This window comes from Trichosurus vulpecula, chromosome 7 (genome assembly GCF_011100635.1).
Source record: "Trichosurus vulpecula isolate mTriVul1 chromosome 7, mTriVul1.pri, whole genome shotgun sequence".
Taxonomy (NCBI): Eukaryota; Metazoa; Chordata; class Mammalia; order Diprotodontia; family Phalangeridae; genus Trichosurus; species Trichosurus vulpecula.
In genome coordinates, this window is record NC_050579.1 from 137,981,763 (window position 1) to 138,004,649 (window position 22,887).

A 22,887-nucleotide genomic window follows, 5' to 3' on the forward strand; every position below is an offset into this window, starting at 1 on the left:
AAAAAAACATGATGGATTTGGAGAAACTTGGGAAGAATCATATGCACTGATGTAAAGTAAGCAGAAACAGAAGAACAATTTGCCTGATGACCACAACAATTAAAATGAAAACAATTTTGAAAATTTTCAGAACTCTGATTAATGTAGTGATGAATAACGACTTCAGAAGTCTAATAATAAAGCACGCTGCCCTTCTCTTGCCAGAGAGATGAAAGACTAGAGGTTCAGAAAGAGTAAAAAATTTACAGACATAGTCAATGTGTTGATTTGTTTTGCTTGACTATGTTATTTAGTTATAAGGGGGGACTTCTATTTGGAGAAGGGTGAGAGTCGGTGGGTAGTGTTAAGGATGCAAAAAAAGGAAAAGGAAAGATCATTAACAAAACATTTTTAAAATACACAGAAGAGAAAATAAGGAAGCATAAAAGGGGACGCAGAGAAGCAAGAAACTTTTGTTAGCATATTTTAAATTCTACAGACAGATATCTAAAAAGCAAGTTGTATAAAGGAAGTTCACAATTTCATATACAGTCTTCTTTTTTGTTCTTTGCATATGGAAATGTTCATGCTGATGTTTGTTAGGTCACAATAAAAGAAGAAAATTTTAAGTTAAAAAAAAGAGAGAGGTCTAAAGAAATAAAACACAAATAAGATGATATAAAAACTCTTCATGAGGATAGGATAAAAACGTTGAGGACTACTCTGTCGAGGGAAACATAATTTGAAAAGAGATAGGATCTCAGCCAACAGACTGATAAAATGGATGAAGAGAGTGAAGAAAATTATGACAGAGTTGTTACCAGGTTCATGATGGCTCAAGTAGTATAGCAGCTTCTTCATCAGTTCCCATATCATTCATAAGTCCCACTAGCTCTTTTGTTTCAGGGCAGAGTCAATTATGTTGCATTCTCTGATGCTCATTTCAGTTTATTATCTCTATGGCAATGTTTCACATGGGAAAAGATGGTGAATATTTTAATTTTAAGGGCCAATAAGTATGTGCAGGTCTAACTACTGATGAACTTAACTTAATGGCTACAAATAAAACCAGCAATTTCTATCTAATTCCCTTGACTTTAAGAAAAAAGTTTTGCCGAAGCCTTTTGATTTTTAACAGAATGATATCTTGACATATATTTACCCGTTGAATTCTCTTTTATTATAAAGAAAACAAATTAATTAAAACCTACTGCACTTGAAGGTATATGCAACATTCTACTCCCATAGTCCCCCTCCTGTCTATTGAGAGGAAATGTATGCCATTTTCAATTCTTTAAAACCAAGACTGGTTATTGCAATTAATTTGAATTCAATTGACTTTTAGTGTTGTGTTCATGAACAGATGGGCGGGGGGAGCATTTGTTAAGTGCTTACTATGTTCCAAGAACTATGCTTTGTGATAGGGATGAAAATACAAGCAAAAAAGAGAGCTCTGGTCCTCAGGGAGCTTATACTCTAAAAAGGGAAGACAACACAAGAATGTTAGCCAGGGTGGGGTGTTTTAGATTAGAAATCAGAGGGAATGGTGGCTCACCATGTTTGACCTGTCTTTTCCAGGGACAGTAGTATTGATTTGATTACTGTTCTCAGATGAGAAGTGGAAAGGGGAGAGAGGAGAAACTAGGCAGTACTTCTGGAAGTCATGGCTGGAGGGGAAGGCAGCCACTTGTAATGTTTTGCTGTTCCTACTTATTTCATTCTGTATCAGTTCATACAAGTATTTCACAATTCACTAAATTCTTATTATTTGTCATTTCTTATGTTGAAACAACATTCCATTAAATTCATATACCACATTTTTTTTCAGTCATTCTCTAATCAATTCAATGGGCAATCACTTTGTTTTCAGTTTGTTTGGGGTTTTTTGGCAACTACAAAAAATGCAGATACAAGTGTTTTGGCATATGTGGGACCTTTGACCTCCTTGGGGTACATCCACCATATGTGGTCTCTTAATTTTTTTATTTAACAGTACAAACTTTCAGGAGGAAAAGCTGTAAAGCTCTGCAAGTAAAAGTATTCTATAACTTTTTTAAAAAAAATCCATGTATAAATGTAAAACAAATGATCCCCTCAGACTTTGAGGATAGGAGAAAATTTTTGGTTGTTAGGGCAGGCTGCACCCCAGCTTTTCCAAAATTAGAAAAGATCACTCCTGCAATGTTGGGAAGATCTAACAATGGGAGGAGGAATGCCTAGGCACTCTGGCTCATTTGCCCTATGCCTTGTTCATTTTTGTATCAGGCATATGAACACATTAATATGGGGGACTCCCAAAGGAAATCCTTCTCTCAGGGCAGATTAGCACCTGCTCAATAATTTATAATCTTAGAGAATTGCTTTCTCCATTTACCAAAAGTAATTTGGCATCTGCTTCTGAAAGGCCACATTAAAATCTGAGGAAGGAGAAGGATGTTTTGTTATGCTTTTCAATTCTTCCCAGTCCCTGTCAGACTTTTAGGATGATGTGAGATATGATGAACTTGATCCAAACTGGCTCCCTACAGTTGCCTCAAATAAAAATCTCCACTTGTTTCACCTTCATATTTCATTAGGCTTTTGTACAATATAATTTAATCTAGGATTTCAAATAAGTATATGTCAGAATGCATTTACAATTTAACATGATTAAATATGAATTTATGGCTTTTTTTTGGTCACTCAATTTTTTCCTACACATAGAATGATCTGCATGTAACAAAAAGTGCCTTGTCACTTTAACAGCAAGACACAAAATATATGATGCAATATTGTTCATGAACTATTAAAACAATGCTAGGACATCTGGAGAATGACTATTGTTATATTCTCAATGTAGAGCTTTATGTAGATGAAGTAATGAAAGGGAATGGGTGAGGCTGGTGAGAAAGCAGGAGAACTACATATCCACTCCTTAGTTATAGACTAACATAGCCAGAAGGATAGGTTTCATCATCACTTATTAAGTGCAATTACAAAGGCGAAGGTAAGGGAGGATCAGACTAGGCTATAAGATCTCTCTCCAGTGAAGTCTGAGTCCCCTGAGGGCAGGGACTGTCTCACTTTTGTATTTGTATCTCCAGGCCTACTACAGTGCCAGGCATACAGCAGGTGCTTAATAAACAACTGTCATTTGATTGTTTCTAGTTTTATCTTTAAAAAAAAAGTTCCAGCCTCTGAGTAGCTATTAGCTAAAGCCTGGCCCTTAGTTATTTCCCTTTCCCCACCTCCACACCTCGTTTGAATGCTTCGTTGTGCCCTAGATTGGGCATAATTCCTATTCCTAAAACAACTTTAGAAGCTTGTCCCTTCAGTCATCCACTTACCCTAATTTTCAGGCTCTTCTTATTAACTGTTATCCATCTCTACTGCTTATAAACATGCCAGGATACTACTCATCCTTCAAAATTCTTTACTTAATTCTAAGATCCAGTCAAGGTACTGTCCTATATCTCTCTTCCCTTGCTCAGCTAAACATCTTCCTTTTCTCATCTCTCTCTCTCTCTCTCTCTCTCTCTCTCTCTCTCTCTCTTTCTGTCACACACACACACACACACACACACACAAACACATCTCTGCCCCTACTAACCTATCTATCTTCAGATGTCATCCCTTGATTGATGAGGCAGATTGGTACAGTAGAACAACCACTATTTCTTGGAGTCAGAGGACCAGATTCAGATCACACCCTTGATGATTATTACCTGTGTGACCTTGACAAACCCAGTCAACAAGCATTACTGAGTGCCTAGTATGTTTCAGGCATTGTGCTAAGTACTGGGGATACAAAAAAGGGGGTGGGGAGCAAAAATGGCTCCTACCCTCTAGGAGGTCACAATCTAATAGGGGAAACGACATGCAAACAACTAAATACAGATGAGATATGTACAAAATAAACTGGAAATAATCACAGAGGGAAAGCATTAGCATTTTAAGTAAGATAAAGAGAGGCTTCTTGGAAAAGGTAGAATTTTAGCTGAGACTTACAGGAAACCAGGGAAGGTAGAAGTCAGAGACCTGGAAGGAAAACATTCCAGGGAGAGAGGACAGCCAATGAAAACACCCAGAATCTAGCTTGTCTTGTACGTGGGAAAGTAAGGGGGCCAGTGTCACTGGATCATAGAGTATGTATGTGGAAGGGAGTAAAGGGTTAAGAAGAAAGGAAAGCTAAGAAATCACTCCACCTCCTTGGGCCTCAGTTTCTACATCTGTAATATTGGTTGGACTAGATGATCTCTGAGGTACTTTTCAGCTCTAAAGCTATGATCCCATGGTCCTATCAAACAGCACTATGTGTTAATAGGCTAATCTGATTGGGCTTTTTCTCAGTCTTTATTCTTCTTGATCTTTCTGCAGCATTTGACCAACTTCTCAAGCCACTCCTCCTAAACATCCTCTTCCTCCCTAGGTTTCCATGACACTATTTTTCATGGTCCTGCCTATTTTCTTCTTAGATTTCTTGGTAAAATCATCATCTTAGCCCCACTCCTGTACATGAGTACCTGTTCTGGACTACATTTTTTTCTTACTACCCTCAATCTTGGACATCAGCTTCCATGAGTTCATCTATCACTTCTATCCAGACAACTACCAGACATATGCATATATATATATGCATATACACACACGTATATACACACACATATACATATACATATATATATACACATACATATATACACATACATATATATATATATATATATCTCCACTATCTCTCCAAAATAGAACTCATCATTGGCACACTCCCATCCCAAACTATTCCATGTTTCTAACCCTCTTCATTTTATTAAAGGCACGACTATCTTTCCAAGCACTCAAGTTCATCAACTCAAGAATCCTTGACTTCTCACTCTCCCTCAATCAGTCGCCAAATCTTGTCAGTTCTGCCTATAGACACATGACATCAACCCAGCCACCACTTTAGTTTAGGCCTTCCACACCTTTCACCTGAACTATTCAAACAACCTCCTAATTAGGCTCTCTACCTTCAGTCTTTCCCTTCTCCAGTTCATCCTCCAAACTGCCAAAGTGATATTCCTAAGACACATCTTGTTAAGAGTTGCCTTGTTAAGAGTTATTAAGGGGTCCTCTGAATTTGTCTTTTTAAGTTGCCATATTTTCTAGAAACAGTGGGCCCAGCATATGCAGAAGGCATAAGCCCCTCCCCACCAGCTGACATAATTTGTTGTTCATACCCCAAGCTGGATCCATGTTGTACCCTTGGGAGGCAAGACAGGTGCCAGCCAGTCTGTGCCAGGCTGGGAAAATGCTTATGCAGCTGGAGTCCTTTGCAGATAAGCAGACCCTTCTGTCTTCATAGTCTAGTCATCCAAAATGGAAAGGAATGGGGCTTTGGCCATCACCTTGCTTCTCCCTTCAGGAGGGGTTTTGTCTTTCTGCCCACCTTTACTGCAGCTTTCCCTTCTCATGCCACTCCCCTTCCCGCTTTCTCCTCCTCCTTTTGTTGTACTGTCATAAATATGCAAACTTTTCTAGGCACTGTGAACTCTTTGGGTTCCACATGTATATTCATTTCTCTTGCAATAAACCTGGTTTTCACATATGTTTCATGATGCTGTGATTGCCTGTTGACACCCTATTATACCCTTGCTCAAGAAGATTGAGCAGATCCAGGCTTATTTGAAGTTGTTCTTGTTCATATAGTTTACACTGTAGTCAAACTGACCTGATTGCTCCTCCCAAAGACAATATTTAATTTCCCATCTCCAGGCCTTTGTGAAAGGTCACCCCCTGGAGTGTTCTTCTTTCTCATCATCACCTCACAGAACCATCCTTCAAATTTTATCCCAAGTTCCATCTTAAGGAAAGTACTGTTTCATTTTTTTCCTTGGAGTCCCTTGTGCCTAGCACAGTATCTGCCTGGAAGACAGCAGGTAATTGAGAAATGCTTTTGAAATTGAACTGACAACACCAAAAAGTTACATAATATTGTTTTCTGACAGTATATGCTCCATTCCATACAGAGTGTCCCAATGTCTCTTAAGGGAGGACGTTTTGCGTACTAATTAGTTATCCAGAGCTAAGTTTGTTCATTTCAATTCATGATGGCTCCAACACTTTTTCGTGTTATGATCTTTTACAGCATTATAAGTACTGGATAGATTGTTTTCTTGATTCTGCTTTCTTCATTCTGTCTGATTTCACACAAGTTCTCATTTCTCTGAATTTCTGATATTCATTGTTCCTTACATCATAATAATATTCCATCACATTCATAAAGCACAATTTGTTCAGTCATTCCAAGTGAGAATACTCTACTTTGTTTCCAGTTTCTTGCTACCATAAAGAGTCCTGCTGGGAATATTCTGATATATATCTACATATGTATATACATCTATCTATATAGATAGCAGATTTATAGACATATATACATACATATATACGCGCATATGTATATGTAGATATATATAGCCCTTTTACTGTTGTATTCAACAGTATATTCAGGATATTCAAAATAAAATTTAGTTTATGTATGTGTGTACACGAGCACATACACATACATGTGCTTCAGGTCCTAAGGCATGGGAGAAAGGGGTAGTTATCCTCTAGACTTAGCAAAAGCAAAAAGCAGACCACCAGGTTCAGAGGAAATATATTAAAATTGCTAACCTGAAACTGCTAGCTATTTTATGTTTTAGCACACCTAAAAAAGACTGAGGTGACACTAGAGAGTCATCCTACACTGATAACACGTTTTTTAATTTAGTGGTCATTATACTCGAAGGACATAGTACTGTCGGTCTGGGGATCTCAGCCTTATATCACAATCTTAGGGAGAAGCCCAGTAATAGCTTGTATTTATGTAGTACTTTATGATTTACAAAGGGCTTTATACACACATTATCTAAAATGATCCATTTAACAATGTTGTAGGGGTAGATAATGCAAGTATTATTCCTGTTTCACAAATAAGGAAATTAAAGCTCCAGAAACATTAACCCATTATCCTAGTTGCCCAAGGTTGCACAGCAAATAAATGTCAGGGCCTGTACTCAAACCAAGATTTTCTGACATGAGATAAACAGTTTGCTCCAGAGGGCAAAAAAGTGTTTTATTCCCTTAAAGTCTACCCAAAAAAAATCCTTTGAAATATTTAATATGCTAAAACTTACTTGGGAAAAAAGTTAGAATAATTCTGAAATTCAGTGTCTCGTCATAACTTGTCTAATGATAATTTTAATACAATTAACAAGTAACTCATGTTTTGCACTTAATTATGTAAATTTCATTAAGAAAACTTAGCTGAAGTTCTATGCATTTCATTCTAAAGTACTCCATGATAACATGACCAAGAACATATGGAAATATATTATGCCTCCACTATAAAGTCTAAAAGTAGCTATTTGCATCTGAATAAGAAATTAGATCTTGTCATTCTAAGCAGCTTTAAGTTGCTAAGATCTCTAGCTTTCTTCCTTTTACAATAAAGATGAAGCAATCAATGGAAGTCTAATGCCGCTTACTTCCGTTCAGTGAAATGAATAACAAGAGGCCTAAGGCACACCTTGCTTTGGCAAAGCAACAGACCACAGGTTTTCCTTCAGTTTCTCTTGGGAAGTCCATTTTTGTCAATGTTGAAAACTACCTGATGAGCACATATAGCACAAAGGGAAGGAAGAGTCTTCTTTGAGTCAGTCAAAAGAAATAGAAAGCACTAAGGTGAGGTAAGAGTCTGTAATTTGGACAGAGCAAGAAAGGGGACGAGAGAGGCAGCCTGGCTTAGTGGATAGAAAGTTGCTTGGGAATCTGGAAGAGATGAGATCAAGTCCAGCCTCAGATATAAACTATCTATAAGACCTTGGGTAAATCACCTAACCTCTAGTTGTCTCATACAACTCTCTAAAGAGTTTACATTTTTGAACTGTTGCTAATCTACATTGGTAGAGGAATTCTTCTCCCTGGAACTTTTCCTATACTGATGAAATCATAAACTCAAAAAAAAAACAACAGGAAAAAAAGGTTTAAGGTAAGGGGAAGAGAGAACTGTGAAATAATATGTTTGAGAGACATTTTCCAAATGTGTGCCAGTGGGAGGAATAAGGTATGTCAGCAACTGTCTATTTAATTGTCTCCTAACGAACTTGAGTGACACTGTTGCAGTAAACACTGAAACAGAAGCTATATCTAATGACAGTGGAAGCAGCCAGCTGCCCTGCCTAAAGGATTCAAGATCTACTAATCTATTACCCGGCAATAAATAATAGCCAAAAAACTGTTTCCTCTTACTTGTCGTTTGTCAGCTCATTATCAACAAAAATGACATGATCTTACATCTGGGGGACACAAATAAAGAAACAGGCTTTATCTCAGGAAGACCTGCTAAAAGGATAGTGGAAAAAACAGATTTGGCCTTCTGGAGTCCGAATCCATAGTGCCCACACTGTTCCACCTCCATCCTACACACCCTGCATTCCTTCCCTTCTGTGAGCTAGCCAGGAGAGGAAGGAGTGGCTCAGTAGCCTTTGCCCTCAGTTACCCACAACCTCTAACCCAGTCTAAGGATGCAAAAATGGGGTTAATTATTAAGAACAGAAAAAGAGAAAGGAATAAGATCATGGGACAAATCTTTCTATACCCACCAATGTCTTAAAAAGAAGCATAAATACACTTACTACCTCCATCTCTAGGAAACTATTTAATAGTCCCATTAGCTTCACAGTCAATGATTAGATAATTTAGATAACTTAGGTCAGATAGATAATTTAGTCAGAAATGCTCAGGCTGCTAGCTAGTGGCAAATGGTCAAATTCCAGGGCTTCAGTCAGGTCCCTCAAAATAAAAATATCAAAAGAAGGGGGCTCTTTTTTCTGTGCACCTTGCTTTACACCATGCAGAAACTGTCTGGATTGTCTGCAGAAGAAGAATAAAGAGCTGCTGTCTACAGCATAATCTTATATGGCTCTGTTACTGAGGCACCCCAAATTCAACATGTCCAAAAACAACAGTCATCTCCTCCACAAAACTTACCTTTTTCTTCACCTTCCTTATTTCTGTCAAGGGAATCCTCAATGTTCTAATCACTAAGGTTCCCAGCCTTAGAATCATTCTGATCTTTTTGCTCTCTCTCACTCATGCATATCCAATCAGTTTCCAAGTACTGTCAATTCTTCCTCAATAGCATCTCTCACAGCCTTTCCCTTCTCTGCATTCACACTGATCAAGTAGGCATCACTCACTTCCCAAGTGCAGGAGGTTGAATTACTGTAAATTGAGAATTGTCTATAATCCTTTAGACTTTGAAGTTCCTGATAGGAATATAAGGAATACTGTCCTGGATTAAGACGCATGAGCCATTCAATTCAGTAGCAAGGTACCCAGGGGGCAGTCAGAGGGGCAATTTATTCTGATAACACATTTTCAACTGCAACAGAATTTTCCAAAATAACTTGTTACAGATCTGTCATTCATGAATTTATCTAAAATCTTCTTAAATCTATTCCTATTTTTCAGTACTACCTCACAGAAAGGTACTCTAGAAATACAGTGATCTGTTTCAATTGTATAGACCTCAAAAGAAATTTTCACTAAACCTTCCCTCCCCAAGAGATTCACAGTCTAATGGGAAAAGCAGAAAAAAACCTGTTTTTCAAGTGTTTAGGAAGAAGCAGCCAAGGCTTGGAGAAATTGCCGGTCCCAAGTTTTACTCTGGTAACGTCTGCACCAACAGTCCCAACTCCTTCTCAGGAATGTTCCAAAACATAGCATCCTGGTTCTGTTTCAAACTGTTTTGTCTAAGAAATAAAGCTTTCACGTACAATACTGTAGTCCAGATTGGCACTGATCACTTAAAAATAAGTACTTATTCATCAGTAACTTGACATCAAGCTACAGGTTTCAAACGTCCAAAGGGGCTACCGCAGAGGGCTAAAGAGCAGAGGCAAAGAAGAGCTTCTGAGGCTTTTTTCCATAAATGTGCTAAAGGGAACCTGGGAGCAGGTAAAAATGGAAAAGGCCAGTGGATGGCCTTTGGATGCCAATGTGTGGGTTTATAAACCTATATTTAAAATCCAAGGTCAGTTATTAGGTGTATGAACATGTACCCATCTGGGGTGCATTTTAAAGACAGGGGCATAGTTTTATTTCACTTAGATTTTTAGGGCAGGATCTGTGTCTTAGTTGTATTTTTAGCACCAGTGCTCTGCAGTGAGGTGCTAAATGTTTGTTGAATTGCGTAGAGATGCTTAATATTTGTTGAACTGAATAAGTTCCACATGGAGGTAGTTAAGAAATAATTGCCAGCAAAGCCTAGATCCAATTGTCTGAGTCAGATTTACTTCAATAATGGGAAGTTTAAAAATGAACTAAAAATCAAATTAGCATGTATAGTTTATAAAACCTCTTTCTTTGTAAGTTGACAGAAAAAAATAGAAAAATGACTCAGGATATTCCAAGGAAGACAAATATGAAAATAGATACTAACTTACATGCAAACTGCTTTAGTTAAATTACTAAACATTTTCTCACTAGGATTCTTGGAGTCAAGAGGCATTTTCCCAGGCTTGCAGCCAACTGGTAAGGGTGAGGTATCTGAGAATGACTAAATTAAATGGCTACTGGGAGAAAGTGCCCAAGTCCTAAACTCTTATACTAATAATTGAAAACTAGAGAAGTATTCTGCATGGGTCAGGTGTAGTACCCTGGTATTACATATATAGTATGTATGTATATTTGGACATATGCACACATATCTAGCCTGAATTAACTTATTAAAATAGGATTTCATTTTTTAAGAGCATCACTGACACCAAAAGGCATTAGATGTCATCCTAAATGATTTTGTGGAAATAGTACCTTGCTTCATGGCAAAGACCAAGTAGAGGAAAGAGACAAAAAGGCTGAGGAACCAGAAGTATAAGGGACCAGAGAACAGATCAGAAATGGGAAAAGGAGGCAAATATGGATCAGGGGGAAAAGGATTGCACTGCTTTAGGGAAAACTGGAGAAGGATATCAGTGTTGAGAGACAGGTCCTTAGACTCACACACAACAACAACAAAGGAAACTTTGTATATAAAGCAGAAATTTCAAGTTGGCAGGAATGGTCAGGTAAAGCTGAAGCAGAGATGGATCAGGTGGGTGAGAAGAGATCATGCCTGATTAAGAGCAAAAGTGGGAAGGTAAATTGAGAAAGAAGGGGACACTTAGAGGAACCTGAGGTGGGAAGAATTAGAGAGTCAAGATGTCGTTTTACTTAAATCCACAAATGATCATGTTGTTCCAGTGCCCAGAAAGTGACTGCTAAATTCCACAGCAGTCAAATGAACTTCTCTCATATTCAGTAATAGGAGAGACAGAAAACTTCACTACTTATAAGATAACAGGCTAGATAGACAAAAATGTTTCTGATAAGATAATGAATTTATACCACCCACGGGATTCTTCTGCATTATAATATTTGCTTTGCTAGCTAATATCACTAAAACAGTCTCACTCCTGCCAATTAACATATGTGTGTATATACATGCACATACTTTCATGACTTTAAGAAAACTTGGTTATTGAAATATTCATCTCACACCATATTAAGAATATGATAGTTTAAAATAATACTTTTAATAACCATACAGAACTTTGCTTCTGTAATACTGCTCAGTTACAAATAAGATAAATTGGGATTCACTACTTCAGACCCCTTTCTTTTCTGTACACTGAGAGTTGAAGGGTAAGTCAAAGGTAGTAAAGTTTGCTTTCGAGTTGCTATGCACTGTGCATTTTCTTATTTATCATCGTTCTAAATCCCAGCACTCAGCATTATGAAATTTTCGTTCTGTTTCCCTTTTCTCAGCACTAATAGACCAAGATTCACTGCTCAGCATTGCTGCATGGAGGATTTCATTACAATGTACTGATACTGCACAAAGTATTTGTTAGTACAGTGAGAAAATCCTATACTTTGCTCAAAACTGTAAAGGTGAAAGAAAAAAAAGCCATCAAAACAGGTGCTGGATTAATACTCTGATTTAAAATTTTAGCTTCTTCCAAATTTCTAAAAGACACTACTTATTAAGATCAGTGGGAAGTTTACTTAGTTAATTATCTAGGAAATGCCCTGATGCTGACATTCTACTTTCCAAGTGTCAAAGCATATATCTTATCCTAATCTATCTTTTGAGAAGGTAAGAAGTTGATATACGATAGCTACAGATTGACACCTTCTTCCCTAACTTCTCCTCAGCCCCTTCCTTCTAGAACTCTTTCAATCAGTCCAGAATTAAAAAAATAAAATTAAGAGTTTCCATTTCCTAGTGACTTTAACAGCATACCCCCTAAGAGAGGCAAAAGAAAACGTAAGAGGCTTAGAATTGTAAGCTGAAGTAAGTATACAAGAAAATGTATGAAGAATTCTACCTTAAAATAAGAGATTCTACCTTATTGATGGTTAACTTTGAAACCACAAATTACAGTAACATTTCTCTTTATCTCATACTAAGGTGACAGGGAGAAAATTGCCATTCAGAGGTTCTAATCAATTGCTAAATGAACATACCAAGGAAATCAACATATAAATTCAAAATTTAATGGACTACCCAATCCATCTCTAGTTAGTATTTTAAGAATGCTTGCATTCTTAAAAAAAACATTATTGGAATTATGTTATTTACAACTGAAAAAACTCTCACTGAAAGCATTATCCTAATTCTGACAACTGAAAAATGCAAAATGTGACTCTATGGATATGGAGATTTATATTTCAATACCTATTTCTATTGTCTACTTGAACATCCAGTTAATCTATTTCAGTATCTTGCTCCAGTTACCAAAGGATTAAGCACTTTGATTCAAGACAAAAAACAACTTAAGGCAGAAACAATCCAGAAAAACTATGTGAAACCTGCTGGACTATCCTATCACAAACATATCTTACAAACTCCATCCCTGGAGTAGCTGTGTGGCAGAGTGCAAAGGTATATATTCACATGGACCCTGTTTCAGGAAGAGTGGATTCTAGTCTCAGTATTGTCACTATGTTCATTCATTCACTCACTCATTCAACAAGCATTTATTGAACACCTAGTATGTGCCAGATACTGTGCTATTCAACATGTCACAATTTCAATAAGCCTCAGTTTCCTCATTTGGATCTGACAGATAGTAAATGCTTAATGAATATGTTTTCACTCATTCTTTCATTTGTAAAAAGATGGGGTCAGAATACATGGTTTCTAAGGTCCTTTCTCGATATAAAGTTCTATTCCATTATAGGTTAAGCAATTCTCCAAAATGTCTATTTCCCTAAGAAAGTTAGGGAGTAAAAAAAATCATCATTTCATATTCATCTTATACAAATATATTACTCTAAGGACCACAATATCTTCCTTTGGAAGTCACAAAAGGGATATAGATGAAGATACAAAATCTAGTAAAATGACAGTATTGTCAGAAAATTATATTCTCATAAAAAGGGATATAATTTTCTGATGAGTCCAAAAACCCTGTCAAGGAAAATAAAATACATAGCTCATGCCACTAGATTACTACCTTATTTAATGCTTTAAACTTTTAATGTATAAAATCTCTCCATCTCAAAATCTTGAAGTTTTCTTTGACTCTGCCTTCTCCTCTCATAGTCAAACAACTGCTACTCCCCAGTATCTCTACTTCTATGAGGCTTCCATCCTATTCTCTTTATTCCCACTGCCATAGTTCAGGCCTTGTAGATTTGAGGTGCTCAGTATTTGTTGAATGAAATCATTGTGGTAAAAGATGAAAAAGCTCTGGTTTTTTGAACCAGAATACATGGAACTGCATTCTACTCCAAAAACTTATTAGGTATCTGACCTTGGGTAAATCAGCTAACCTCTGAGTCATAACTTCCTTGTGTGTAAAATGGCGATAATAATACATTACCCCATTTGTATCATTGCTATCAGCGGAGATAATGTATATGGAAGTATTTTGTATGCATAAGGAGAAAATAAGTTTAAGTTATTATTTTATCGTCTACTTATTGATAGTTTTTTAAAATCATTATTTATTTATTTAATATTTTTAGTTTTCAGCATTGATTTTCACAAGAGTTTGAATTACAAATTTTCTCCCCATTTCTACCCTTCCCCCCACTCCAAGATGGCATATATTCTGATTGCACCATTCCCCAGTCGGCCCTCCCTTCTATCACCCAACTCCCCCCCCCATCCCCTTTTCCCTTACTTTCTTGTAAGGCAAGATAGATTTCTATGTCCCACTGCCTGTACATCTTATTTCCTAATTGCATGCAAAAACTTTTTTTTGAATATCTGCTTTTAAAACTTCAGTTCCAAATTCTCTCCCCTCTTCCCTCCCCACCCACCCTCCCACAGAAGGCAAGCAATTCAGCATAGGCCACATGTGTATCATTATGCAAAACCCTTCCACAACACTCATGGTGTGAAAGACTAACTATATTTTGCTCCTTCCTATCCTATCCCCCTTTATTCAATTTTCTCCCTTGTCCCTGTTCCTTTTCAAAAGTGTGTGCTTTTGATTATCTCCTCCCGCTATCTGCCCTCCCTTCTATTGCACCCCCTTTTTATCTCCTTCCTCCTTCTTTCCTGTGGGGTAAGATACACAATTCAGTGTGTATGTTATTCCTTCCTCAGGTCAAATCTGATGAGAGCAAGATTCATTCATTCCTCCTCACCTGTCCCCTCTTCCCTCCCAACAGAACTGCTTTTTCTTGCCACTTTTATGTGAGATAATTTACCCCATTCTATCTCTCCCTTTCTCTCTCTCTCAATATATTCCTCTCTCATCCCTTGATTTTATTTTTTTAGATATCATCCCTTCATATTCAACTCACCCTGTGCCCTCTCTCTCTCCATATATATATATATATATATATATATATATATATATATACATACATATATATATACACATGTATGTATACATATATGTATGTATGTATGTATATTCCCTTCAGCTACCCTAATACTGAGGTCTCATGAATTATACACATCATCTTTCCATTCCATGTAGGAATGTAAACAAAACAGTTCAACTTTAGCAAGTCCCTTATGATATCTCTTTCTTGTTTACCTTTTCATGCTTCTCTTGATTCTTGTGTTTGAAAGTCAAATTTTCTATTCAGCTCTGGTCTTTTCACTGAGAAAGTGTGAAAGTCCTCTATTTTATTGAAAATCCATATTTTGCCTTGGAGCATGATACTCAGTTTTGCTGGGTAGGTGATTCTTGGTTTTAATCCTAGCTCCATTGACCTCCAGAATATCATATTCCAAGCCCTTCGATCTCTTAATGTAGAAGCTGCTAGATCTTGTATTATCCTGATTGTGTTTCCAAAATACTCAAATTTGCTTCTTTCTGGCTGCTTGCAGTATTTTCTCCTTGATCTGGGAGCTCTGGAATTTGGCAACAATATTCCTAGGAGTTTTCTTTTTGGGATCTTTTTCTGGAGGTGATCGGTAGATTCTTTCAATTTCTATTTTACCCTCTGTCTCTAGAATATCAGGGCAGTTCTCCTTGATAATATCTTGAAAGATGATATCTAGGCTCTTTTTTTGATCATGCCTTTCAGGTAGTCCAATAATTTTTAAATTATCTCTCCTGGATCTATTTTCCAGGTCAGTGGTTTTTCCAATGAGATATTTCACATTGTCTTCCATTTTTCCATTCCTTTGGTTCTGTTTTATTATATCTTGATTTCTCATAAAGTCACTAGCTTCCACTTGCTCCAATCTAATTTTTAAGGTAGTATTTTCTTCAGTGGTCTTTTGGACCTCCCCTTCCATTTGGCTAATTCTGCTTTTCAAGGCATTCTTCTCATCATTGCTTTTTGGAGCTCTTTTGCCATTTGAGTTAGTCTATTTTTTAAGGTGTTATTTTCTTCAGTAATTTTTTGGGTCTCCTTTATACAGTCATTAACTTGTTTTTCATGGTTTTCTTGTATCATTCTCATTTCTCTTCCCAATTTTTCCTCTATTTCTCTAACTTGTTTTTCCAAATCCTTTTTGAGCTCTTCCATGGCCTGAGACCAGTTGATGTTTTTCTTGGAGGTTTTTGATGTAGGCTCTTTGATTTTGTTGACTTCTTCTGGCTGTATGTTTTGGCCTTCTTTGTCACCAAAGAAAGATTCCAAAGTCTGAGTCTGAATCTGAATCTGAGTCCATTTTTGCTGCCTGTTCATGTTCCCAGCCATCTACTTGACCCTTGAGTTTTTCATCAGGGTATGACTGCTTGTAGAGTAGAAAGTACTTTGTTCTAAGCTTGAGGGGATGCGCTGTTGTTTTCAGAGATATTTCTATACAGTAATCTCTGCCATACCAGTGTTCCTCCTCCTCCAAGAACCACCAACCCAGACTGGACTGAGATCTTAAGCAGGCTCTGCACTCCTGCTCTGATCTGCCACTTAATTCCTCCCACCAGGTGGGCCTGGAGCCAGAAGCAACTGCAGCTGTACTTCTGTAGCTGCACTACCCCCACTGCCCCAGGGGTGGGGCTGAACCACGAACTCCTTTCACTCTGTCCCAGAAGCTTTTCCCACTAACCTTCTCTGTTGTCTCTGGTGTTTGTGGGTTGAGAAGTCTGGTAACTGCCACAGCTCATTGATTCAGGGCTCTAGGGTCTGGTCTGCCCAGCTCCCGGTCTGGTTGGTCTGGGTACAGCCCATGCTGGGCTCTACTCCTCTCTGCTCCCAGCTCCGTGCGAGATAGACCTTATCCAGAGAACATCCAGGCTGTCCTGGGCTGGAGCCCTGCTTCCCTCTGCTATTTTGTGGGTTCTGCAGTTCTAGAGTTTGTTCAGAGCCATTTTTTATTGGTGTTTGGAGGGTCCTGGGGGACAGCCCTAGGCAAGTCCCTGCTTTCCAGCTGCCATCTTGGCTCCATCCACTACTTATGGATATTGTTAAAAAAAACAACCAAAACAATACCTCATGTAAGGTAGGTACTATGGATGTTATTGTCCCAGTTTTATAGATGAGGAAACTGAGGCTGAGAGATGTTTAGTGATTTGCTCCTGGTCACTGAGCTAGTGATTTCAAGTCTTTCCGGCTCCCAGTCCAGCACTCTATTCACGACACCAGTCTCTATGAGAAGGCACAACTATAATCATAATCTTTTCTAAGACGAGGAAGTAGACACAGAGAGCCTAAGGGACTTCCTCATGGTTATATAGGAAGTTAGTTAACAGAGCTGCAGAATCCTGATTTCTAGAATTTCTATTACACTACACTGAACAAATCAGAGTAATATGATTAGAGATCTAACAAGAAAGGAAATAAGAATGTTTTTTTTTCCTTGCCAGTTTCCTCAAAGGGAGTGGGGAAATGAATACCAGCATTCTAGTCTCGGTAAGGAATGTAAACATCTAGTGAAACAAGAGCGGCTGTCTGTGAGGAGTGTCAGCTGAGAAAGCAAGCAGAGGCCAGCCACTTCTGATAGCCAAACGCTTCTGTGCACCTGCAGTTGCCACTGTCATCACCAATGTCACAAGTGAGCTAAAAATGGATGGAAGATTATGTGTCTTTCCTACAAGCAGAAGTTTAAAATGAACAAAATGCACAGCACATAAGAAATCTCATTATAAAACTTGGAATTTAAAACCAGCTAGTCATTAAAAGCCAAAAGCCATTTTACTTATCCTTCACCCCAATACCCAGAACTTTTCCCATCTCATACATTAAATACACACTGGCTCAATCAATTATCTTCACTTGTCTTATACACATCTACTAGAGTAATGCAGTAGCCATTTACAGATAAAAAAATTATGCTTATGAGTGTAAACCCACCATGTTTTCACACAACCAGTGTTTTGAAGTTTTCAAAGGAAAAACTTAAAAGCAGTCAAAAAAATGTTGTTCAACTGCTGTGGTGCTCAGGTGAACCAAGAAGGGAAACAGAGATCTCAGATACCAGATCTATAATGCTGAGTGTGACTCAAAGTCATGACCTTTTCAGATGAAAAACTGATCATTTCTAGAATGAACCAAACGAAAGGAAGACGTTATCATGCTCCCCTACTTAACAGCATGTAAAGCCAACCACTCTTTTTTTTGTTGTGGATGACCCAAAAGATACCGAGTAAACACAGAGTAGGTGTAAGCATGCAGTAATGTATTTCCAATCATGAACTAGATGCAAGAGGGATAGTAATAATACAATTGAGAAAATGTATGATAAGAAATGGAGACAGACCAGTTATGTAAGTAAGAATAAAGAATTACAGAGGAGAAAGAGGAAGGAGGAAGAAGAGGAGGAAAAGGAGGAGGAAGAAAAGAAGGATAAGGAGAAGAAACACTACTACTAGAAAAAGGTCCCCAGCATACTAAGTAGATTCTCTTTGAAGATGATGGATAAAAATAATACAGAAGGGGGCAGCAAGGTGGTGCAGTGAGTAGAGCACCGGCCCCGGAGTCAGGAGGACCTGAGTTCAAAACCGGCCTCAGACACTTGATACATTTACTAGCTGACTTGGGCAAGTCGCTTAACCCCAATTGCCTTGCCTTCCCCTCTCCAAAAAAAAAAAAAAAAAAAAAAAGAGAATGAAAATGGGCAGTTAGGTGGCACAATGAGTAGAGTACTGGCCCTGGAGTCAGGAGGACCTGAGTTCAAATCCAGCCTCAGACATTTGACACACTTGCTAGCTGTGTGACCTTGGGCAAGTCACTCAACCCAATTGCCCTGCCTTCCCCCCTCAAAAAACAACAACAACAACAAAAATAATACAGAAGGAGAATTTTTAGACAGGCTATAATTTCCGCAGCTAGAAAAAATATCCATACTGAAGAGGTCACAGATCCATTCTAAGTACTTAAGTATTATAGGTATTCATCGGTCGCTAGATGGTAGTGCATAGAGGATTTGGGTTCAAATTGACCTGTGTTAAAATTCTGTCTCAGACATTTATAGCTTTGAAACTCTGGGCAGCTCATTTAGCCTCTCCCAACCTCAGCTTCCCACACTTATAAAATGGGGATCATCTCCTAGGGTTGTTGTAAGGATAACATATATAAAAGCATTTTGCAAACCTTGAAATGCCAGTGATTATTACTATTATTTCAGTTATAATTCTGAGGCCTAGGGAGAAAATAGCATCATTTGGGAAAAAAAAAGTGCTAATGATGCTACAAAATGACAGTTAAGAAACTGTAAAGTAAGTCACACAGTCTATGAGTTCTTATGTTTACAAAATAGAATTTGTGATATGTGAATTTGATTAGGCAATTATATAAGCCTTATATTTGGAATGACTTCAAAACTTCAGGGATCCATGATTTCATCAGTCCGAATATTCCATTGGCTACAAGAGGACTTTAACCTCTCTTTACACGTCAGTAGTGTCTTCATGAGTTTCTGTGTTCAGAGAAAAAAATGTCACCTGGTAGCCACCATCCTGATAAGCTCTAAATTTAGCTTGGTCTCATCATTGTAGACATACTCAGAATCTTTCCCATTTGATAGAATCTGCTACATTTTATGCTCTGCTGACACAGCCTTCAAGAGCTAGCATCACCTCCACACCACAATGGGGCATCAGAACAAGGTTTTAGTGACAGGATTGGAATAAAAATGTTCATATTTTAAACTACATTTAGATTGTCTATAGGTAAATAGACAGTCCTCTAAATAAAACATGAACCTGATGATAATCTTTACTTCCACCTTCATTTAAGATCCCAAAAAATCCTTGAAGACTGATTTGTTTGGGACAACTTTTAGAAATTTCAAGAATTTAACATAGTTTCTTTATTCTTTTACCTCGCCTAAACTTAAGAGTGCTAGTGAACAATTAGAATACAGAAAAGCATAACGTGCTGGAAAGAGCAATGATTCTGGAATCAGCCAGTCTGGGTTGGAGTCCATTTACTAACTGTGTGACCTTGGACAAATCACTTAACTTCAACAATAATAATACTTAACCTACCCATTTCACAGGATCATTATAAGGATCAAATGTGATAATGTAATTAAGGTGTTCTGCTGAACTTTGTATTTGAATAACATTCTTACTTTTCTAATATACATACAAACATACACACACACACACACATATATATATATATCATAGATCTCAGAATGCCAGGGCTCAAAGGGCATTATAGAATTCATCCATTCCAACTCCCATTCACTTTAGTGGAGAAAATAAATAATGCTCACAATTAATTTTATATTTAAATAATAATAAAAAGCTATAAAGTGAGAAGCAAGAAGGTATGGAAGAAAGTTAGCAGAAGGATCTTGGTTCTAGTTCCAAATCTTCTATTAATTAGCTCAGTGACCTTGGGCACATGATTTAACCTTGTTGGGCCTTGGTTTCCTCAAGGGTAAAATGAGAAGGGTGGATGGGATGATCTTTAAGGTTCCTTGCACTTTAAAATCCTATAATTCTAGGCCAAAAGAAAGGGCAAAAAATGTTTTCAGTGTTATTTCAAGGATATGGGAGTTGGAGTGGGTGGCTGAGTTCTCAGTCACAAAATCCCTAAAGACACACAAAAAGAACACCCAGTAACTTAACTGGGGAAGAAAAAGAAAAAAAAAAATGCTAGCTCTAGACAAGTGGGCAAAAGAACAATGATGAAATTCAGCCATGAGGAAGCTCAGAGAAAATCCAGGGCAGCCTTTAGACCTAGTCCTTGAAAAGAATGTCAGTGGAAGTTTGTTACTCACCTCCCACCCAGCCAACAGAAATGTGCTCAAAGTTGCAAAAGAAGAGAAGAGATAAAATTACTTAAGAAATTCAGACGGTGTTATTCTCATGCAAATTTGTGGAAATGGTGATCTTCAATTTTGGAAGCAAAAGTTCAGGGTTAAGAATGATGTGAAATTGGCGGAAGAGACAAATAGGTCACAAGCAGAAGGAAAACAGGGGGGTCTTGAACTTGAATTGTTTCTCTAATGAAAGGAAGCAATTGTGCTTTTGTCCCCTTCCAGATCAATATGAACATTTTTATTTCTAGAAAACCATCTTAAAGAATGTAGACAAGCAGATAGCTGTCCCATAAAGGTTGCCATTTCAGCAATGATACCTAACTCAGTGATGATTACCTAACTCAACACTATTAATGAAAATATGAACCCTTTGGAATGAGAAGCTCAAATCCCACAGGTCAGACTTACTCTTGTACCCATCTTTTCTGAAGTCATCAAGAGTCTCATAGAATATTAAAGTTAGGAGAGACCTTAAGGACCACCTGCTTCAACACTCTTATTTCTTTCTATACATGAAGAAACTGAGTGCATAGGTTAAAAGGGTAGCCCAAGATGCTGAGGAAAGAGAAAGTCGCCAGAGGAAAACTGAATATAGTAATGAAACGGAAGATAACCGGAGAGCCCAATGCAAGCCCACATGTTCTGAAACTTAATAAGCTAAGTGAATAGGATGATGGGGGAAGGGGAGTGAGAGTAGAAACACTTGTGATTTCACTGGTGCAAGGATCTCTAACCCCAACAATAAATTCAGCCAACTATAAAAAGATTGCCTGTGGGCATACACCTCATAGGTTTCAAAGGCAGGACCTGAACCTGAGTTTTCTGGCCACAAAAGTGGCCTTCTCTCTTCTATGTCACCAGTGACACATGGAATACATTTCTATAACATATCTTCCTTTCTGAAAAGAGAAACTTTTTTATTCAGAAATCCAGGAAAACATTTTAAAAGTTTTATTACTACGATAGCAACTCAGGTTCTAAAAAAAGAAAAAAAGGGAAAAACGCCCTGAATTTTAACAAACTTAACAGGTCAATAAAAATATAAGGAAATACATATTCCTCATCATAACTAGAATTTGTATAGAGCTTTAAGGTTTATATAAATTAACATAAAATATATAATTTACATAAAAAGTTGTACAAAAACTTTACATACATTATCTCATTTGATCTTCTCAACAACCCTGTGGGTAGATGCTATTATTTATTCCCATTTTACAGATGAGGAAAAAATCAGAGAGAAGTTAAATGACTTGTCTACAGAGATGGGGCTAAGTATCTATGGCAAAATTCAAATTCTTCCTGACTCCAATCAGGCACTTTTATTCACTATCACTCAACTGCTATTCATCTAATTAAAGTATGCAAATTATGCAAAAATATACTACGGAAATCAACATAAAATGGCTGATCTTTTAAGTCATAGAAGTTTCAAGTTCATTTTAATGGGTTTGTGGCATTCTAACAAGTGCAGAGCTATGACAAGTGTGGCAACATAGTCTACATCTAAGGCAATGCCTCCTTGGTGCTCCCTGGTGGTATCCTATGCAAGTGCAATATTTCTGTACAGACCCCTAGGAACCAAGAATCTGACATACCATTAGGCTCACTTCAAAATCTTCATATTTAAAAAGTTTACTTCATATGCAAAAACTTAGTGGCCAAATATACCCCAGTTCTTTGGTAAAGCAGGTTATAGAAGAACAGGGAATTTGGATGGAGAGCCATAGATCCCAGGATTCATCTACTTCTAAGTACCCAATAACTGTAATAATAGTTATAAAATATAAAATATTATATTATATGTGCAATATATAATATAATCTAAATTGTTGCCCTATCAGTTGGCAGGAGGCCAGGGAAAGGAATTTTTAGGTACTAGACAGAGTTATGGGAAGAAAATGACAAAGGACAGGTCTACAATCTTAATTAGAAATTTCAAACATACCTGTGGCTTGTTAGACATATCTTCCACCACAGCACTTGCAAAAGGTTTTATTACTCCACTCAAGTATCTGCCAACACTTAGTTAAACCTCAGAAGATGAGTTTTAATCTTAGCTCAGCTCTACTTTGTTAGGTAACCTCATACAAATTCCTCAGTCAGACTTCCAATTGGCCAACTGCAAAGAGCTGTTTTAAGGCTAACCTGGCACTCAACAGAAATGTAAGCAAAAGTTTCTTTGAGTACTGTGGCACAGAAAAAAAATCAATCAATCAATATTTATTAAGCACCTA

At 37.5% G+C, this 22,887-nt stretch overlaps 1 protein-coding gene across 1 annotated transcript in view; it reads right to left on the reverse strand.

Annotated features, from left to right (window-relative positions):
• Positions 1–22,887, reverse strand: part of RNF217 (ring finger protein 217) — a 146,651-nt gene that overhangs the window by 94,029 nt on the left and 29,735 nt on the right. The window lies entirely within an intron of this gene.